We start from the raw sequence: 21,468 nt of genomic DNA on the forward strand, positions 1-21,468 counted from the left end.
TCACTTAACTGATGGTGTTCTTTGAAGTGCAAATGTTATTAATTTTTGTGAAAACCAATTTACCTCTTTATTTTGTTAATTCTGCTTTTATTGCTTTAAGAAACTATTGCCCAATCTAAGGTCAAGGAGATTTATACCTGTGGCTTTTTTTTTTTTTTAATTAACATACTTTGTGCTTGTAGTTAGGTGTTTCATCAATTTTGAGTTAATTTTTATATGTCTTCTGATGAAGAAATCTGACAGTTTTACATGTTGGTATCCAGTTGTCTCACCAGCATTTCTTGAAAAGACTAATCTTTCCCTATTGAATTTTCTTGAAATTCTAATCAAAAATCAATTGGACATGTATGGATTTATTACTGGACCATCAATTCTATTCCATTGATTATATCTCTATCCTTAAGTATAGCGTGTCACACAGTCTTTATTACTGTAGCTCTGTCCTAAGTTTGGAAAAACGGGAAATGTGTGTTCTCCTTTTTCTTTTTCAAGATTGTTTTTGCTATTCTGGGTCCCTTGTATTTCCATATGAATTTTAAGATCAGTTTGTTAATTTCTGCAAAATAAGCAGCTGAGATTTTGATAGAGACCGCATTCAATTTGTAGATTGATTTGGGAATTACTGCCCCTTTCACAATATTGTATCTTTCAATCCATAAGATACGGACTTTTAATTTACTTAGGGCTAAGTCAAGTTTTCACAATGAGGTTTTCTAGTTTTCAATGAATGTCTTGGACCTCTTCTGTTAAATTTTTCCTAAGTGTAGTATTTTATTCTACTTGATGCTATTGTAAAATTTTATTCTACTTGATGCTATGTATTGTAAATTGTTTTCCTAATTTCATTTTCAAGTTGTTAATTGCTAGCATATAGAAATACAGTTTGATTTTTGTTTGTCTGATGTCTTACATACTTTTTGAATGTATTCGTTAGCTTCAATCATGGGGTTTCTTTCCTTAGAGCTTTCTACATACAAGATCTTGTCATCTATAAGTGAAGGTAGTTTTACTTCTTCCTTTCAAATCTGGATGCCTTTTATTTACTTTTCTTTCCTAATTGCCCTGACTAGAACTTCCAGTACAGTGCTGACTAGAAGAATAAAAAATGGATATTCTTGTCTTGTTCCTGACTGTAACGGCAAAGCTTTCAGCCTTTTACCATTAAGTATGAGGTCAGCTTCTGGGTTCAATTCCTAGTTTGTTGAGTGTTTTTCATCATGGAAGCTTATTGGATTTCCACACATTCGTTTCTGCATCTATTTAAAGCATTATGTAGTTTTTGTTCTATATTCTGTTAATAAAGTGTGTTACATTGATTCATTTTTGTGTGTGATTCAACCTTACATTTTTGTGATAAATCCTACTTAGTCATGGTATATAATTCTTTTCATATGTTGCTGGATTCAGTTAGCTATGTTTTGTTGAGTATCTTTGCCTTTATATTGGTTTATAGTTTTCTTGTAATGTTTTTGTCTGGTTTTGGTATCAGGGTAATACTGACCTCAGAGAATGAGTTGGGAAGTATCCCCGCTTCTATTTGTTAGAAGAATTTGTGAAGGTTTGGTGTTAATTCCTCTTTAAATATTTGGTAAAATGCACCAATAAAGCCAACCTGGCCCTGGGCTTCTCTTTGTGCTAAGATTTCTGATATTAACTTCAATCTGTTGATTTGTTATAGGTCTATGCATATTTTTAAAAAATTTTTAGTCATTTCAATACTTGGTATCTTTCTCAGAGTTTGTTTCACCTAGATTGTATAATTTGATGATACACATTTGTTTATTGTATCCCCTTATAATCTCTTTATTTCTGTAATGTGAGTAATATCCCTTCTTTCATTTCTAATTTTAATAATTTGAGTCTTTTATCTTTTTGACGGGCGGGGAGGTCAGTTTACCTAAAGGTTTGTCAACTTTGTTCACCTTTTAAAAGACTCAAGATTAGTTTGATTGATTTTCTCTGTTGTTTTTCTATTATTTTTATTTACTTCAAATCTAATCCTTCTTTTCCTTCTGCTTGCTTTGGGTTTAGCTTGCTCTTTTTCTATTTTCTGAAGATTGAGAGTTAGGGTATTGATTTTAGAACTTTCTTTTTTATTTTTTTAATGCTTATTTATTATTTTTGCGAGAGAGTGAGAGAGAGACCATGAGTGGGGTAGGGGCAGAGAGAGAGGAAGATACAGAATCTGAAGCAGGCTCCAGACTCTGAACTGTTAGCACAGAGCCTGATGCAGGGCTCAAACCCGTGAACCGGGAGATGGTTACATGAGCCAAAGTCAGTCGCTTAACTGACTTAGACACTCAGGTGCCCCATATCTTTCTTTTTTAACATAGGTTTTTAGTCTGCAGTTTTATTTTCTTGTGTTGTATCTGTTTGGCTTTGCTGTCAGTATAATACTGTCATAGAATTAGAAAGATTTCTTTCCTTTATTTTCTGAAATGTTTGTGAAATGTTGCTATTATTTCATTTTTTTATTTCATAGAATTTACCATTGAAGCCCTTGGGACTTTGCTTTTTTTTATGTGGAGATTTTGAATGACTAATGTTTTTACTTGCTTTAGGTCTATTCAGTTTTCACCTTACTTCTCAGGTCAGTTGTGCTCATTTATGTCTTCCTAAGAATGTGTCTTTTTCATCTGCATGTCTATTTTGTTGGCATGAAGTTGTTAATTGTGTTGTCTTATAATCCTTTTGATTTCTGCATAGTCAATAGTGACACCATTTTTATTCATTATTTTGATAATTTGTGTCTTTTTTCTTTTTGATGACTCGTGGTAACAGTGTGCAATTTTATTCATTTTTTCAAAGAACCAATTTTTGGCTTTATTTTTTCTATTGCTTTTCACTTTTCTGTTTCATTTATTTCTGCTGTAATCTTATGTGTTGCCTTTCTATAATGCTTTTTGTGTATCCCATAAAATGTGACATATTGTATTTTCACTATCATTCAGTAATTTTTTTTTTTTTATAGATTGAGATTCTCTGACTTTATTTTTTATTTTATTTTTGAGACAGAGAGAGACAGAGCATGAACGGGGGAGGGGCAGAGAGAGAGGGAGACACAGAATCTGAAGCAGGCTCCAGGCTCTGAGCCATCAGCCCAGAGCCCGACCTGGGGCTCAAACTCATGGACCGCGAGATCATGATCTGAGCTGAAGTCAGACGCTTAACCGACTGAGCCACCCAGGCGCCCCAGTAAAAAATTTTTTTAATCTTTTGTGATTTCTTTTTTGATATTTAGAAATGTGTTCTTGGGGCACCTGGGTGGCTCAGTTGTTAAGTGTCCGAATCTTGGTTTTGGCTCAGGTCATGATTTCACGTTTTGCGGGTCTGAGCCCTGCTTGGGATTCTCTCTCTCTCTCTCTCTCTCTCTCTCTCTCTCTGCCCCTTCCCCACTCATACTCTGTCTCTCTCTGTCTCTTTCTCTCTCTCTCTCTCTCAAAATAAATAAACTTTTAAAAAAAAGTATGTTCTTTAACTTCCAAATATTGAGGATTTTCCAAGATTTTTTTTCTACTATTGATTTCTAATTTAATTCTGTTCTATTCATAGGTTATGCTTTTTATGATCTTATTTATTTAAAATTTGTTGAGACTTATTTTATGACTTTGTGTATGGTCTAATTTGGAAAATATGTTTTGACATTTGAAAAATTGTGTGTTGTGGCATCATTGAATGGGGTAGTATATATGAGTTAGGTTGAGTAGGTGAACGATATTTTCTAATACTCTTGCTGCTTTTCTGTTCTATTAATTTTTTGTAGAAAAGTATTGAAATATCCACGTATACTTGTCAAATGATCTATATCTTTTTTCAGCTCTGTCGTTTTTTGCTCCACTGATTTTGGTGCTTTGTTTTAGTGCATATACATTTATAAACATTATTTTTTGTGACGTACTGACCCTTTTATCATTTTGAAATATCCCATTTTTGTTAAACATTATTTATTTTCTTTTTTAAATTTATTTTTCTTTTGTTACTGTTAAAATTTCCTTTTTATTTTTATTTTTTTAAATATTATTTATTGTCTATTTTTTTTAAGTAGGCCTTAGTTTCAACATGTGGCTCAAACTCATGATCCTGAGATCAAGAGTCACGTGTTCTACTGACTGAGCCAGCCATCTGCCCCTCAAATACTATTTTTTTAAACATTAGGGGCGCCTGGGTGGCGCAGTCGGTTAAGCGTCTGGCTTCAGCCAGGTCAGGATCTCGCGGTCCGTGAGTTCGAGCCCCGCGTCGGGCTCTGGGCTGATGGCTCAGAGCCTGGAGCCTGTTTCTGATTCTGTGTCTCCCTCTCTCTCTGCCCCTCCCCCGTTCATGCTCTGTCTCTCTCTGTCCCCCCCAAAAAAATTAATAAACGTTAAAAAAAAAAATTTAAAAAAAATTTTTTTATGTTTATTTACTTTTGAGATAGAGAGAGAGCGACACTCACAGTATGAGTGGGGGAGTGGCAGAGAGCGAGAGAGACACAGAATCCAAAACAGGCTTCAGGCACTGAGCTGTCAGCACAGAGCCCGACGTGGGGCTCCAACTCACGGACCACGAGATCATGACCTGAGCTGAAGTCGGGCGCTTAACTGACTGAGCCACCCAGGTGCCCCTCCCCCCCATTTTTTTTTTAATGTTTATTTATTTTTGAAGGAGAGAGAGACAGAATGTGAGTGGAGGAGGGGCAGAAGGAGAGGGGGAGACACAGCGTCCTAAGCGTCCCGAGCTGTCAGCACAGAGCCTGACATGGTGTTTGAACTCATGAGCAGTGAGATCATGACTTAGATGAAGTTGGATGCTTAACCGAGTGAGCCAACCAGGTGCCCCTCAAATACTACTTTTTAAAGCCTATTTTGTTTAATATTAGTGTAGTAACTCCAGCTGATTGTGGTTACTGTTTGCATGGCATCTTTTTCCATCCTTTTACTTTTAGTATGTTTTTGTCTTAGGATGTAAGATATGTATCTTTAGATGACACGTGGTAGGATCTTGCTTTTTTATCTACTTTGACAATTTCTGCCTTTTGATTGAGGTGTTTAGACCATTCACATTTAATGTACTTATTAACATGGTTGGGTTTACATTTTCCATTTTGCTGTAGTTTTAATATGTATCTTTTTTCTTTGAAGCTTATTTTATTTTTGAAGTATATTTATTTTGAGAGACAGATGGTGCATGTGAGTGGAGGAAGGGCAGAGAGAAAGGGAAAGAGAATCTCAGGCAGTCTCCACCCTGTCAACACAGAGCACAATGAAATGTTCAATCCCCTGAATCATGAGATCATTACCTGAAGGAGATCTAGAGTCAGATGCTTAACCAATTGAGCCACACAGCCCCACCCCCCAACAGTGATTGTGCTTTTCACCTCCAAAATTTCCATTTGATGTTTTTTTCTAATTTCTTTCTATTTGTCGAGAATCTATTTTTTGTTCATTGTTGTCTTACTTTCCTTTAATTCTTTAAATAAGGTCACTTGTGTTTCATCGAACATATTGGTAATAGCTACTTTGAAGTCTTTTTTTAAATCTAATATAATCTAGGGACACTGAGATAGTTTCCCCTATTTCTTTGTATGTCTCATAATTTCTTATTGAAAACTGGATATTTTAGATCATCTATTGTGGCAACTGTGGATTCTGATATATTTTTTTTCGCCTGAAAGTTGTGGTTTTGTTCATTTGATTGTTTCTTTGTTTAGTAATTTGCCTAAACTAAGTACAGTGAAGGTCTTTCTCCCTTGTGATGTGTGGCACTGATAAATCTGTGGTTTTTTGTTTGTTTTGTTTTTTTTTAATATTCTTGTTTTGAGTTTTACATTTGGCTTTCTAGGACTTGATCCTGTGTCTGTGTATCTTAAACTTTAAGCTGATTGTTGGACGGTGCTCGTGCTTAAACACATGAAATCAATAAGTCTTCTGTAATCTACTCACGGATCTCTGTATTGATAGAGGAATGTATTGGAAGTTTACACTGTTTTCAGGTGTGGTATAGCTTTCACTCTCTGCTGGGCTTTTTCACATTTGCTCTGTGCATGTGATTATTCAGCCTTAAGAATATGTGACTAGCTTTGTTCCTCTCTGGTCTTGATTGCACATCCTCTCAACCTTAGGTAAGAATGTATCTATCCCAGTTATGACCATGACCTTGGACTAAAGCGGCTGTTTACTCTCCCTACTTGCCCACTTACAAGATGATCACTTCCACTGAAATGCTGCTGGACATGGGCATAACCTACCACTCAAGTTCAAGCCCTATTTGATGCCCTATTTGATGACAACAGAGATGTTTCCAGTCTTAATGATCTTCCTCACCCTGGAAGAACCTCTTTGCTGACTGAGTTGTGGTTGATGGTGATAAGAGGCCAGACCAGAATGTAACAGGATCTTAGTGTTCTTACCTAAAGATTAGCAGTCTTTCAAATATAAATGCTTCTCAAATTGTTATATCCCTTTGGTCAATTTCTAGAGCACTGAAATGACTGTGCTTATCAGTTTTGTCTGGCTCTTTAGTTTCTTTTTAGAAGAATATTTGCTGATTGGAAGTCCTACTTCTGGTCTTATATTATGTATATGTTTTTTTTTTCTTTATTACAATGATGGAAAATTTATATGTTCTATTGTTTTATCTGTTTTTTGGAGGGTAAAGTTTTGTTTTATAGTGGTCCCAAATGTGGAGGAAAAAAAAAAGATTTTCTTGAAATGCCCAGTGGTTCTTGGCTGTGCATTCATATTAGAAATGAGAAAATCAAGAATGCTGGCAGTCAGCTAAAGACCTGAATGAGGTTGACTTTTCTTTAGAAGTTTCCATACCCATACTGCCTTTCCTAGTTTTCTAGACTGTTAATGCATTTCTTCAACCACAACACTTCTCCCATGTGCTTATTTTTTTTCTTACTCACAGTCAGATATTTAATCAGGAACAAGAAAAAGACAAAGTACATAGTTGCTTGTACAAAAAGGTAGGGGAGGGAGATTTGGCATATTTTAGCTTCACTTCTTACTCCACACTTCTGTCAGGGATATCAAGCCATTCCCTTAATTGCAGCATTCTCTACACACACTCTAGGGTTTGAATTTTCCTTCTCTGCTTCTTCCATGAATGCTCTTTTTTTCTGTCACTTTGTATAAATTTATAGTGATGGCTTTCTCAGTCTCTTCATTGTTATGGCTTATATCCTCTCCCCCAACCACTAACACACACCTTTATTATCTTTTAACGGGATGTCAGGGAAAAGGGGAAAATGCATGCTGATTGGTCTTCCTAATCAAAAATTTTGTCCACATAATTAAAAAAAATTTTTTAAGTCACGTCTACTCCCAACATGGGTTCAAACTCATGACCCCAAAATCAAGAATCGCCACCAATGAAGCCAAGTAGGCACTCCTATCCACGTATTTTAAACAGTTGCAGTGTAACGTGTACATGCTGTCTTGGGTCCTGCTTTCACTTCGCCATTTAAGCATTTTGTACAATGCTATACATCTTTATAATTCTTGTTTGTAGCAGTATATGAATGTATTTTTAAAGAAACAGTTTGCTGTGTCTTTTTTATTACAGGGCTTTTGCATTTTAATTACTGCCTCCTCTATCTTTACTCTTTTCTCCATAACTTCCCTCAGGTGACCCATGATAACAACATTGACAGTTTGTGAAGCAGTAAATCTTAATTTTTTTCCCCTTTGGTCAGCCGATTGGCTGAAAGCTATCAAGAAGGGCAATTTGCCCTGGAGCAGGCTGACATTGTCGTCCAGAAGGCAATTTCAGTTATTTATAGGTTTTCCAAGAAATCTTGTGATTTCAGCTATGGAGTATCGATGATGTGTTGTATCTCTAAAATGGTGTCCTAGCTTTGGCATCTTCACCCTACTTCATAGGTGGAACTGAACCATTTCTCTCTTTATAATTCCTGTTTCCCCTTTTGTTCAAATTCAGTTCCCAGAGTGGCCAAGTTATTTATGAGGATGTTTGTCTGTTTTTGATGAAATAACAACTGGACGTCAGCTTGGTTTAATGAATGTTAGTAACAATTAAGCACTTGAATATTAGACACCAGAGAAAGGCAAAAAGTATGAGGACAATCAATAAATGTCAGAAGAAACATTTGGAACCTTTATAGCAGATTTCTAGTCGACCTAGGCCTAACCAAGAGATCAGTTTCATGGGTTGAAGATAACAAAATAGTCTTACTAAATAGCACATTTATTGTTTAACTTTTTTCCTTCTTTTAATAAGGCAACATAAATAAAAAGCATAGATTTTGGAGCAAAGAAGTAAAACTTATTATTTGTGCATGATGCAAAATTAAAGAAAAAATATAAGAACATTAATTTAGCAAATACCCCGGATAAGAACATCCATATTCAAAAATTATACAAATACATATTTAAACAAAAAAGTGAAAAGATTTTTGCAAAGACATACTGTTTACGCTAACACTGAAAATATGAAGTCCCTAGGAATACATCTAACATAATAAGAGATATACAAAACTCCTATGGGGAAAGTATAGCACTATTGTGTGACAATAAGAACTTGGTAAGTGGAATGATATACCATACAGATGGCTTGCAAAACTCGATGTTTTAACAGATGTCCAATTCAATCAGTGTAGTCTCAAATTCCTGTTTGTTTTGGTGTGGAAGGGGGAATACTTGACAGTAGATTATAAGATGATATGGAAAAACAAAGGGCCAGTCATCAAAAATAGCAACAGTATACTTTAGTGGAGGGAAAGACAAATAGACTGGTGGAACCCCACTAGTGAAAGCGTGATCCATGGCTCCATAGCATTGGTGGCATTATCTAGAAGCTTCTTAGAAATATAGAATCCCGGGGCGCCTGGGTGGCGCAGTCGGTTAAGCGTCCGACTTCAGCCAGGTCACGATCTCGCGGTCCGTGAGTTCGAGCCCCACGTCAGGCTCTGGGCTGATGGCTCAGAGCCTGGAGCCTGTTTCCGATTCTGTGTCTCCCTCTCTCTCTGCCCCTCCCCCGTTCATGCTCTGTCTCTCTCTGTCCCAAAAATAAATAAAAACATTGAAAAAAAAATTAAAAAAAAAAAAAAAGAAATATAGAATCCCAAATCCCAACCCCCAATCAACTGAATTAGAATCTGTTTTAACAAGAATATCCAGAAGAGTGAGAAAAAAAATGGTTTTAACAAACTGTTCTGGAAACTAAACTGGTAATTAACAGGATAAAAGTAATTGTATTGAAATGCTTTGCTTCTGTGTGGTACATCCATCCTTTACTCTGTAAAATCTACATTTATTTAGGAACATTTGAAAAATCACTGACAATGAAAGGAATGTTTTGCATGTAGATTTTTCTAGATGCATATCTTATTCATGTGTCCGTAGTCTATGGATCGTCTAGTTAATAAGTTTTCTTAGGTACCCCAACTTTAGCATGTCTTGATGTATTTCCTGTCTCTTGACTCATGCCTGTATGTCAGAACTTCATGATAGTACTGTCACTACCATCGTAAACAAGTAACGTGACCATACCCCCTCCATTGTGACGGTGATAAAGTTTTATCTAATTATTTTATAGGTGTATTTTGTATATGTTGGGGAGGAAAAATGAAGATAATAAAGAAAAGGCAGCTCTTCCACTGACAACTTGGAAGGAAATAATTTCCCCTTATTTAGCATTAGAAGACCAGCTCATTCTTCGAGTCTTCTGAAACAAAATTAGGTAAGAAAAGTTTTTCTTCATATTTTGAATAATTTGTTCTCTGCTCGCTCTGTCTCCTTGAAGGCTTCTCTAATTCTATTCCTTTGGCCTCGAAGAGAAATACAGTTAGCATTTTCCTTTAGGAAGTTCGTGTGCCAGCCAGCTGTCAGCCTTATGATGTACCTGATCTCCGATGTCAGGGGAAGCACAATTCAATTTTAAACTAAGTCTTCTGCACCACAGTGCAGTGGGACTGCCAGCAGCTCTTTTTTATGTACCTTGCTTTGAAATGCTGCCTTCTACCCAAACAGTACAGTTTTATTTTTAAATCCTTTGTGTGAGATAAAACCACCACTAACTGACTTTCCTTGTCTTTAGTTAAAAATCAATGAATTGAATGAAATAATCTGTAAGCATTTCTTAGCTACTCTTCCTCATTTCTAGAAAAGAAAGTCCCACTGCTTGTTTAACTTATGACTCGTCTCAACATGTTGAAAGCATTGACTATAAGGCATAACATTCAGGCTCTGAAAGGAACTGTGACAAGTTCAGTCAAAAGGGAAAAGAGGAATAATATATAAAAGATGCTGCAGATAATGATGCCAGCCAGTTATTTTAAAATGCATCCATCTCACCTTCTAATGAATTAGATTTGTCAACAGCAAATGTTTTATGCACCACTTCTAATAAAAGTGGCATGCTAGCAATGCAGCGCTTTGAGGTCGGCTTCTTCAAAGCCTTAGGAGCATCTTCAATTCAAAGATATTTTTTAAATAATAGATATTAAAAAAGTATATTTAAATAATATTAAGGTTGTGACACAAACACCACATGACAAAATTCAAGAGTTTCAAAGCAGACACTGACATGCCATCACTATTTCACATAGTACCTGTTTTTTAAATTAGGAGAGCAACAGACTCATTTGGGGATTGTGTGTCAATTTAACTTTAAATTCCCTGTTGTTTTGGTTGGTGTCACAACCTTAATGTCAGCTTTTCAAATAGGTTTCTACGTTTCCTTTAGTTCGGGGTCATTAAAAACTGCATATGATAAATCTAAGAGGCATAAATGGGTCACACTGAACTGGAATTTGTTGCTTCTCTGCTGTTGAAAGACAAGTAATGCCTGCCTCGTAAATGGACAAGTTAGCTCAGGCATTTTGGTGAATTTCTGGTTTTTCAGAAATTTGATTCAGACCAATAGAAACCCAAATAACCAGACATGAGATGTTGATATAATTCTGTTCATAATCGACTCTTCTTGTGCCTCCAGTCTTAACCATTGGATCTTGGTCGTCACCCCCATAGATGTTGAGAATCACAGTTTCCACACTTGATATTTTTTTTTCACTAAGTATAAGTTATTTCCTCTGGAACAATCCTTATTCAGTGTAGTTGGGTATATGTAAAACCTGCCTTAAAACTTCATATGGTAGTCTTTTATATAAAACACTTTTATGTAGATTTTTGGCAGGGGCAAAATCTTGTGTTTTAAAGTAACACTTGTTACAGAAAGTAAAATGTAAAGTAAAATGCGGTATGTTGTGTTGTGTGTTAAAAAATTTTCTAGTACCCCACCACATGTTAAAGAGCAACCAAGAGCATTCTGCAGGGAAAGAGCAAAAGAGGAGAGAGAGGAGGGAAAGAGTAATCTATTTATTCACATTCCTTTCTTCTCCTGGATTCTTATCTGTCATGATCTCACAACTCAGGTCTGAATTGTCTATGCTGAATCTAGTTTTAATTTAGAAAAATAAACATATTAGAATCTGTCCCATAGTTGTCTTTTTCATCACCCGTGTTAGAGGTACAAAAGATTAAAAGAGAAGCAAATTACCTATTGATCTTTTCTTGCTGGCTCAAAGATACTGACTAACCAAAAACACTACATAATTCTCATCTCCTCCTTGATTGAACCACTAGGTTTTACCCTTCCTGGTTTTTATCAATGACTCAGCAAACATTAATCTTTTCTAGTTCCCTCTAGTTCCATTCTGTTCCCTCTATCTATCTATTTTTCAAGCTGTGTTAAATTTTAGACATTTTTAATAGTTTTCATTTAGGACGATGCTGTGAAATCTTCACTTCTGGTCCTAACTTTTCCTATTCACTGGACCCTCCCATATCACATCATTATTAAATCATCACAATTCTGACAAGTAATAGTCTTTCTAAGCCCTAGTCCTCAACAGGAAGAGGGAATTATGCTGCGTGGTGTAGTGGTTTGAAAATCTGTACATTTGTTTGTGAAGGTTTGGACTAAATCCTTTAAACCCATTTAAACTCTACTTAGTGTCCTTTGTTTGAACATTTTGTTTTTTAAATAACAAATGCCCCCCCCCTTTTTTTTTTTAAGATTTATTTCTAAGTAAACTCTACACCCAACATAAGGCTTAAACTCACAACCCCAAGACCAAGATTAGGGTTGCATTTTCTACCGACTGAGCCAGCCAAGCACTACTGAACAAATTTTTAAAATGATGATTATTGTTCATACTAATACTAATTCTGATTTCTATTTGATAAAAATGAAAAGATTTAAGCAAAAATGGCTGTTTCTAAATTCAGAGGAAGCTATTCAAATAAATGAATCAGAACTCACTATATACCTACAATATGAAAAATTTCTCTGCAGAAAAACAAAATATTATAGGCCAAGCTGGTTTCTTGCAAATTCATTTAGAGCAGGTTCAGATTTATGCATTTAATAAAGCTGGATCCAACTTATGTATTAAATGTCCTTCATTGTACCGTGATGTCCCAGTGACTGCCTGGGAAAGAATGATGGAATTTTATTTATTGTTTCTGCTGTATCAGTCATTTCTATAAATGACTTTCTAATGGGATACAATATATGTTTTTGATAGTTTTTTATAATATTAAGAGTTAATATTTATTGAGTGCTTTCTATATGCCAGTGACTGTTGTGTAAACAATCCATGGATTATCTCATGTAATCCTCATTACAACAATTTAATGATCTTACTATTTTACAGATGTGGTAGAGGCCCAGGAAAAGGTTGCAAAACTAGTAAGTAATGGAGCTAGAAGTCACACACCAGTAGCTAACATTTATGCACTTGCTTCATATCTGGCTCTGTTCTAGACCCTCTGCATGGATTACATGGATTACTTATTTCATCATTGCTATGATTTCCATCTTAGAATAGAATAGATTCATATCATATACTTCTTGGTTCTCAGTTGGTAATAAATTGACAGATACTGTTGTTAGCATAGCTCATCACATAAAGGGATATCTTTGCTGTTAGAGTCCAAACCATAAACTTAAGTATTTGGATTTTTCTGAAAAATATCTCATTGAGGCATTTCCTGCCTTGAGTTCTGCTAAAGGCCACTTGATTGTGGTACTTAACCAGTTAAGTCCAGTGAAATCAGGTGAAAATAAAAATGAAATATGTTAATATATTGAATTCTTTTTTTTTATTTTTTATTTTTTAACGTTTATTTATTTGAGAGACAGAGCATGAATGGGGAGGGGCAGAGAGAGAGGGAGACACAGAACCGGAAGCAGGCTCCAGGCTCTGAGCCATCAGCCCAGAGCCCGATGCGGGGCTCAAACTCACAGACCACGAGATCGTCACCTGAGCTGAAGTTGGCGCTTAACCGACTGAGCAACCCAGGCGCCCCAATATATTGAATTCTTAAATACGTATGCTTTTAAACTGAATAAAGATAATGAGAATTGTAAACCCATTTGGCCAACTACTTGCATAGGTAATAGAGGAAAAATTAAGTGGATAAAGAATATTTGAGGTGCCTGGTCGGTTTAGTCTGTTCAGCATCTGACTGTTGATTTTGGCTCAGTTCATGATCTCAGCATTGTGGGATGGAGCCACATCGGGCTCTGTTCAGATAAGTGTGGGGCCTGCTTAAGATTCTCTGTCTCTGAAAAAATAAATAATTAAATAAAATTTAAAAAAAGAAAAAAGAATGTTTAAAGGCTGAAGACTCCAGAAGCTTCTTTGTTTCCTTTGGGGAAATGTAATTCTGAAATTAATCATGATAGTCTCTGGGGGAGTAATGGTTTAGTGTGCAAGTACTCCCTTAACTTTTCAAGAATGTGTCTAATATGTGAAGTGAGATTGCATGTTCCTGGAAAGTAACATTTTGAAAGCTGACTTGTGAAAGGCACTGAGATAAAAATAGTTGGTGAAAAGAATGCCCTGGGAAACTTAAATTGCCAATGTCAAGACCCATACCTAGAGAGTTTAATGCACTAAGGCCTGGGATGAGACCCAGGTATTTGAATTTTTAACAGTTGCTGGGGTAATTCTGCTTCAATTAGTCTTGGACTACACTTTGAGAAACACTACAATAGAGTCAAGGACACAAATTTGATGCTATTTTTTTTTCCGTTTTCTTTATCTTCTTGGTTCTCTTCTACTCCCTGTTAGTGGTCCCATGGCAGTCCTTAATTTTCTGCTTCTTTTTCTTTTTTATCCTTTCTCAAAAAAACATCTCCTCTGGATTGATTAGTCATGTCTTTATGGATGTTTCTACAATATGATCACAAAGGTCTCTTTAAAAAAAAAAAAAGTTTATCTTGAGAGAGAACACCAGCACTGAGAGCCCACCCAAGAGTGGGGGAGGGGCAGAGAGAGAGGGAGAGAGTGAATCCCAAGCAAGCTCTGCATTGTCAGCCCGGAGCCCAAAGTGAGGCTCCATCCCATGAACCTCAAGACCTGAGCTGGGGGGTGCCTGGGTGGCGCAGTCGGTTAAGCGTCCGACTTCAGCCAGGTCACGATCTCGCGGTCCGTGAGTTCGAGCCCCGCGTCGGGCTCTGGGCTGATGGCTCAGAGCCTGGAGCCTGTTTCCGATTCTGTGTCTCCCTCTCTCTCTGCCCCTCCCCTGTTCATGCTCTGCCTCTCTCTGTCCCAAAAATAAATAAAACGTTGAAAAAAAAAATTAAAAAAAAAAAAAAAAAGACCTGAGCTGGAATTAAGAGGTAGATGTTTAACTGATTGAGCCACCGAGACATCCCCAAGGTCTCTCTTTAATCTAAAAATCTTTAAGCCAAAATGCAGGTGCTTAAATCATTCTAGAGGCTGTGGGTGAATTAAAAAATAAATAAAAATGAAGAAAGAAAAAGGAGTAGAATAGAGAATAGAAATCAAAGCAAGAATTAAGGATCAGTAGTGGTTCATGAAACCTGTTTAAGATGAGTATGTGCACACATACACATGAGTTTGCAATGCACTTATTTTAGAGAGAGCACACAAGTACTTTTTAACCTGTGAATCATAATCCAAAAATTTTTTAAGATACTGAGTCTTGGTATTCCAGACTTCAGTGTGACATTGTTAATGATATGTTTTCTCATGCATTCACCTCATATATCGCCTCCATCTCTACTCTGGACATTTCCATTTGTATAATACACTCAAAATCATCTGTGTAAAACTACATTTGCCGTGTCTTCTTATCACCATTTACCTCCTATATCTATTCATAACTTCATCCAGATTAAAGTTTCAGAATTTCCTTTGTAATAATTTAGCTCCTTCTCGTTTGTCTGTCCTTATGCCCCAACCAGTAGAAAACATATGGGTGACCATGGTAGTGACCCACCCCTCAGCTAGCTCCTCAAAGGCTAGCATGGACATGTACTAGATGGTATCTGTAACCACCTTCAGCAAGGCTGTAAGAGCCCTTGACAGCAAGCATGCCCTGCTCTGTTTGATGCCCATCTTTTTACAATTAGTTTTTTCCTGCCCTGAGTTTTATTGCCCAGGAATACCCACACCTTGGCTTTCACTCTTTGCTAGCTTCTAATGACACATCCACACATCTCCTATCTCTTATGGTTCCTTTATAATTTTCATATTGTCCTGTTTGTTTTCTCTAATGACTTGGGTCTCAAATCCAAGCTTGGGACATGTGACACATGTACCTGGGACATGTGACACCTGCCTGGTTTTCTCTCAGCTATACTTGCCTGACTCATTCAGCAACCCAAGTTTTATACTCTGGAAAGTCATTTCAAAAACCATCTTTCCTTTTCTCATGGCCCATCATCCTCTTCCTATTCATCATCACCTTCATGTGGGTTAATTCACTATCTTAATTGTTCTTCCTGCCTCTGTTCTCTCATCTTAACACTGAAAAATATTTATACAACATTAGTTAGGTACTGCCTTAGTAAAACACAAAAAAAAAAAAACCAAAAAGAAAAAAACACAAGAAAAAAGAAAAACACTCTGACTCCCTATTTTGTATAGGATTTACAAAATAAAGCCCAAATATTTTCCTTCTAGAGGAAAAAAAACCTTAGCATACCTTTTCAATTTTTCTTTCTTTTTTTTTTTTTAAGTACGTTCTAGGCCCAACATGGGGCTTGAACTCATGACCTTGAGATCAAGAGTTACATGCTCTACTGACTAAGCGAGTCAGGTGCCCCATACCTGTTTGGTTTTATTTTTCACTATTTTCATCTGTGAGTTTTCTGCTCTGTCTTGCCCAAACAGTCCCATTTATGCTCTAGGGATGTTCTAATCACTTTAATTACCAGGGGCCCCTCTTGGTGGTGGTTCATGAATCTGGAGCAGGTAGTTGTGGCTAGGGTTTAGGAGTGTGTCCTAGTACATACAAAGAAACCTCAAGATGGGAACCTCAGGGCACCTGGGTGGCTCAGTTGGTTAAGTGGCTCTTGGTTTTGGCTCAGGTCCTGATCTAATGGTGTTGCAAAAGACCTCACCCTCCCCCCAACTCCACCGCGAGGTGGTCATAGAACCTATTTAGGATTCTCTGTCTCTCTGCCCCTTCCCCACTCATGCATACATCCACGCACATGCGCTCTCTCAAAAACAAAACAAGAGAGAACAAAACATGGGGACCTAATTATATATTGGTAATAAGCAAGTTATTAAGAGTCTAGGTTCTGGAAGAGAATAGAAATGAGCAGGAGACAAACTCATTGTTTACTTCTCAAGTTAACTGGGTAAGGCTTCTTATGTCCTCTCTTCACTAGTTGTTGGATCATTCCAGATTAGGAGAAGGCTTCAACCTACATATGGTGAGAGATTAAATGTCTTCAGCTGTGGAGCCTGGGAGGCTGTAGATTTTAGAAGATCACTGGGCTCCCACCTTAAGGAAATGCCTTTATCTTACTTTTTCTTGGTGGCTTGACTTCTCTATCTCCATCTGCCTCGAAGGAACTTCCCACTGCAGGATTCTAGGTCATTTGTTACTTGAACCATTCAGTTGATACTAAATTAGCTAATGCAGTATTTTTTGTATTTTTAAATTTTTTTTCCATTTTTTTGTCAAATTTATTTATTTTGAGAGAGAGAGAGAGAATGTGTGTGGGAGTTGGGGAGAGGGGCAGAGAGAGAATCCCTAGCAGGCTGCATGCTGTCAGTGAAGGTACCCGATGTAGGGCTCCATGTCACAATCTCATTGTGATCAGAGCTGAAATCAAGAGTCAGAGGCTTAGCTGACTGAGCCACCCCAGTGCCCCAAATTAGTTTTTGCTTTTTGTGTTAGAATTAAGACATGCTCATTATAAGTTCAGATAGATAAAGGAAGTTACGAAGAGTAAAAATTTCTTTTTTCCCTGTCCCATTTTAGTTCCATTGCCCATAGATTAGCACTGTTACTAGCTTGTTGACTATCGTTCATGATATTTTGGGATGATTTGTTTTTTTTCAAAAGCATTTTAACTATATCATGCTATATATGTAGTTCTACAACTTATTATTTTTTTAATGAAATAATGCAGCTCTTTGGAATCTTTTTATTTCATGCCATACAGAGCTAGATTATCATTTTTATATGTACATGAGTTCTTTTACTTAAGTTATATTTTTATTTAAAATATTACATATAGTGATAACATATATCGAGTTTGCCCAAGATAGTCTCAATTTATGCCTTTTGTCCTAGTATTTCATCTGGTTTAGCATTTGTCTCCGATTTTTCATTTTTGAATAAAGTATTATTTAATAGTTGCATGTAAACCAGCCTAGGTTTAGGTAGACCTATATTTTGTATTTCTACATTCTGACATAATCTCATATGTGAGATTCCAGTGTACTAAACGAAATTCTCACTTTACCATATGGTTAAGTTGGCAATCTCCCATTTCCCTTTTCCACATCCTTTCTGGAAGTAATAATAGCTTAACACACCTTTTTCAAGGGTGACATGAGGGTGCTTGCTGATACAATGAATGTGCTCTGGCATGAGCAGTTAGGTACAGCTAACTTTTTCAGGCTTTGGGTGGTGGTGGTGGCAGAAGTATTTGATGCTGCTCCTTCTGCTGGACACTTGATATGTCAGCCACTTGGTGCTCAGCCCATGCCCTTGCCCATGGGTTGCACAACATTTGCCAGCTTTTGTTCAGTCTCGCCAATAGAGTGAATGCAGCCTGAAATCTATTGCCACAAGTTTTTTTATCATGTATCATAAATCTACAACTACTTTTATTGTTGAGTAACACATTTTTATTTTGTAATAACCCTTTTGGTGGCATTGATTTCAAACACAACATGCATGCGCATGCGCACACACACACACACACACACACACACAGCAGTGCACATTTAACAGCACGGAATTTTGTTTAACTTATGGAGTTGAAATAATGTGTAACTCAAACTATGGGGGCTATAATGACATCACTGATCACATGAAAATAAGAACACATGCGTCTGCTGATGAATCAGCAACATCTATTGCACAGTCATATTTTAAGAATGTGCCTGAAAATGCTACATTTAATAACTCACCTGCAGAAGGTACATTTGTGTGCCACTCTGTGAAACTTTACTTTTTATTTAGGTCAAGTGGTTCTTCTAAGCTAACTTCTGTCATTTTCAGTTACAGGTCTTCTTGTTCATATAAGAAAGGTGAATCAATAACTATTAATGTGTTGGCTCCATTAATAGAACCTTATCAACAGTTAAATAATGCCAATTTTAAATCAGTATCATTGGATATTTCTAATAAAAGATTAATTAATTCCAATAATGGTTCAAGTTTCATGTCTAATTCATGAAATTAAAGTAGAGCATTTATTTTTTACCTATTGTAGATTTTTTTTTTTTCAACGTTTTATCTTTATTTTTGGGACAGAGAGAGACAGAGCATGAACGGGGGAGGGGCAGAGAGAGACGGAGACACAGAATCGGAAACAGGCTCCAGGCTCTGAGCCATCAGCCCAGAGCCCGACGCGGGGCTCGAACTCACGGACCGCGAGATCGTGACCTGGCTGAAGTCGGACGCCTAACCGACTGCGCCACCCAGGCGCCCCTATTGTAGTTTATTTTTTAAAAATATTTATTATTTATTTATTTATTTTTTCAATATATGAAATTTATTGTCAAAATGGTTTCCATACAACACCCAGTGCTCACCCCAAAAGGTGCCTTCCTCAATACCCATCACCCACCCCCCCCATCAACCCTCAGTTCTCAGTTTTTTTATTTTTATTTTTATTTTTTCAACGTTTATTTATTTTTTTGGGACAGGGAGAGACAGAGCATGAACGGGGGAGGGTCAGAGAGAGAGGGAGTCAGAGAATCGGAAACAGGCTCCAGGCTCTGAGCCATCAGCCCAGAGCGTGACGCGGGGCTCGAACTCACGGACCGTGAGATCGTGACCTGGCTGAAGTCAGACGCTTAACCAACTGCGCCACCCAGGTGCCCCTGTTCTCAGTTTTTAAGAGTCTCTTATGCTTTGGCTCTCTCCCACTCTAACCTCTTTTTTTTTTTTCCTTTCCCTCCCCCATGGGTTTCTGTTAAGTTTCTGAGGATCCAAATAAGAGTGAAACCATATGGTATCTGTTTTTCTCTTTATGGCTTATTTCACTTAGCATCACACTCTCCAGTTCCATCTACGTTGCTACAAAATGCCATATTTCATTCTTTCTCATTGCCACGTAGTACTCCATTGTGTATATAAACCACAATTTCTTTATCCATTCATCAGTTGATGGACATTTAGGCTCTTTCCATAATTTGGCTATTGTTGAGAGTGTTGCTATAAACATTGGGGTACAAGTGCCCCTATGCATCAGTACTCCTGTATCCCTTGGGTAAATTCCTAGCAGTGCTATAGCTGGGTCATAGGGTAGGTCTATTTTTCATTTTCTGAGGAACCTCCACACTGTTTTCCAGAGTGGCTGCACCAATTTGCATTCCCACCAACAGTGCAAGAGGGTTCCCGTTTCTCCACATCCTCTCCAGCATCTATAGTCTCCTGATTTGTTCATTTTGGCCACTCTGACTGGCGTGAGGTGATATCTGAGTGTGGTTTTGATTTGTATTTCCCTGATAAGGAGCGACATTGAGCATCTTTTCATGTGCCTGTTGGCCATCCAGATGTCTTCTTTAGAGAAGTGTCTATTCATGTTTTCTGCCCATTTCTTCACTGGGTTGTTTGTTTTTCGGGTGTGGAGTTTGGTGAACTCTTTATAGATTTTGGATACTAGCCCTTTGTCCAATATGTCCTTTGCAAATATCTTTTCCCATTCCGTGGTTTCCTTTTAGTTTTGTTGGTTGTTTCCTTTGCTGTGCAGAAGCTTTTTATCTTCATAAAGTCCCAGTAATTGATTTTTGCTTTTAATCCCCTTGCCTTTGGGGATGTGTCAAGTAAGAGATTGCTACGGCTGAGGTCAGAGAGGTCTTTTCCTGCTTTCTCCTCTAGGGTTTTGATGGTTTCCTGTCTCACATTCAGGTCCTTTATCCATTTTGAGTTTATTTTTGTGAATGGTGTGAGAAAGTGGTCTAGTTTCAACCTTCTGCATGTTGCTGTCCAGTTCTCCCAGCACCATTTGTTAAAGAGACTGTCTTTTTTCCATTGGATGTTCTTTCCTGCTTTGTCAAAGATGAGTTAGTTGGCCATACGTTTGTGGGTCTAGTTCTGGGGTTTCTATTCTATTCCATTGGTCTATGTGTCTGTTTTTGTGCCAAAAAAAATATTTATTTTTAAGGAGAGAGACAGAGAGCTAGGAAGGGGCAGAGAGGAAAGGAGAGAGAGAATCCCAAGCAGGCTCCACACTGTTAGCACAGAGCCTGACATGGGGCTTGATCTCACCATCCATAAGACATGACCTGTGCCGAACCAAGAGTCAGAGGCTTAACCGACTGAACCTCCCAGGTGCCCGAAAAGTAAAGCATTTAGACATTCATTCTCTAAACAGTGAAATACTTGGCATTATTGTGGATCCTACTATAAATTGAATTCCAAACTGCAACATAATAAAATTTTTTGGTCTTAGTGATATTAAAAATATGTTGTAGTAGAACACAACACCATAAAAAATTTAAATAAATATAGAACCTATGAAGAGAACCTATACTTGGAATATGTTGTGATGCCATGGCACTCATAATTATACCCCAAATACTCTGCAAATTTACCTATCTAAATGGAAGATGTGTGGGGCGCCTGGGTGGCGCAGTCGGTTAAGCGTCCGACTTAGCCAGGTCACGATCTTGCGGTCCGTGAGTTCGAGCCCCGCGTCGGGCTCTGGGCTGATGGCTCGGAGCCTGGAGCCTGTTTCCGATTCTGTGTCTCCCTCTCTCTCGGCCCCTCCCCCGTTCGTGCTCTGTCTCTCTCTGTCCCAAAAATAAATAAACGTTGAAAAAAAAAATTAATAAATAGAAGATGTGGTTGTCAAAAAGACAAATATGTTTATACACAAGATAACCAGCCTTAACTTTTTATGATTAGACTGCTATTGAAGAAAATAAAAATAACTTAGGCATGGCAGTATACACTTTTTAGTTTTGGATTTAGAAATATTTGAAACTTTGAAGAATTTAAGTATTTTGGAAATTGA

The 21,468-nt window shown here is 37.3% G+C and overlaps 1 protein-coding gene across 4 annotated transcripts in view; it reads left to right on the forward strand.

Annotated features, from left to right (window-relative positions):
- Window positions 1-21,468, forward strand: part of KIAA0825 (KIAA0825 ortholog) — a 391,857-nt gene that overhangs the window by 9,973 nt on the left and 360,416 nt on the right. For 3 of the 4 annotated variants that reach the window (XM_040448484.1, XM_040448497.1, XM_040448501.1), the window contains exon 2: window positions 9,538-9,681. The exons of the other annotated variant lie outside the window; for it this stretch is intronic. The gene's annotated coding sequence lies outside the window, so the exon portion shown is untranslated. The remainder of the gene's footprint in view (window positions 1-9,537; window positions 9,682-21,468) is intronic. 4 annotated transcript variants of the gene reach the window in all.

The sequence above is a fragment of the Herpailurus yagouaroundi genome, unplaced genomic scaffold (genome assembly GCF_014898765.1).
Source record: "Herpailurus yagouaroundi ecotype Mexico unplaced genomic scaffold, PumYag 29, whole genome shotgun sequence".
NCBI lineage: Eukaryota > Metazoa > Chordata > Mammalia > Carnivora > Felidae > Herpailurus > Herpailurus yagouaroundi.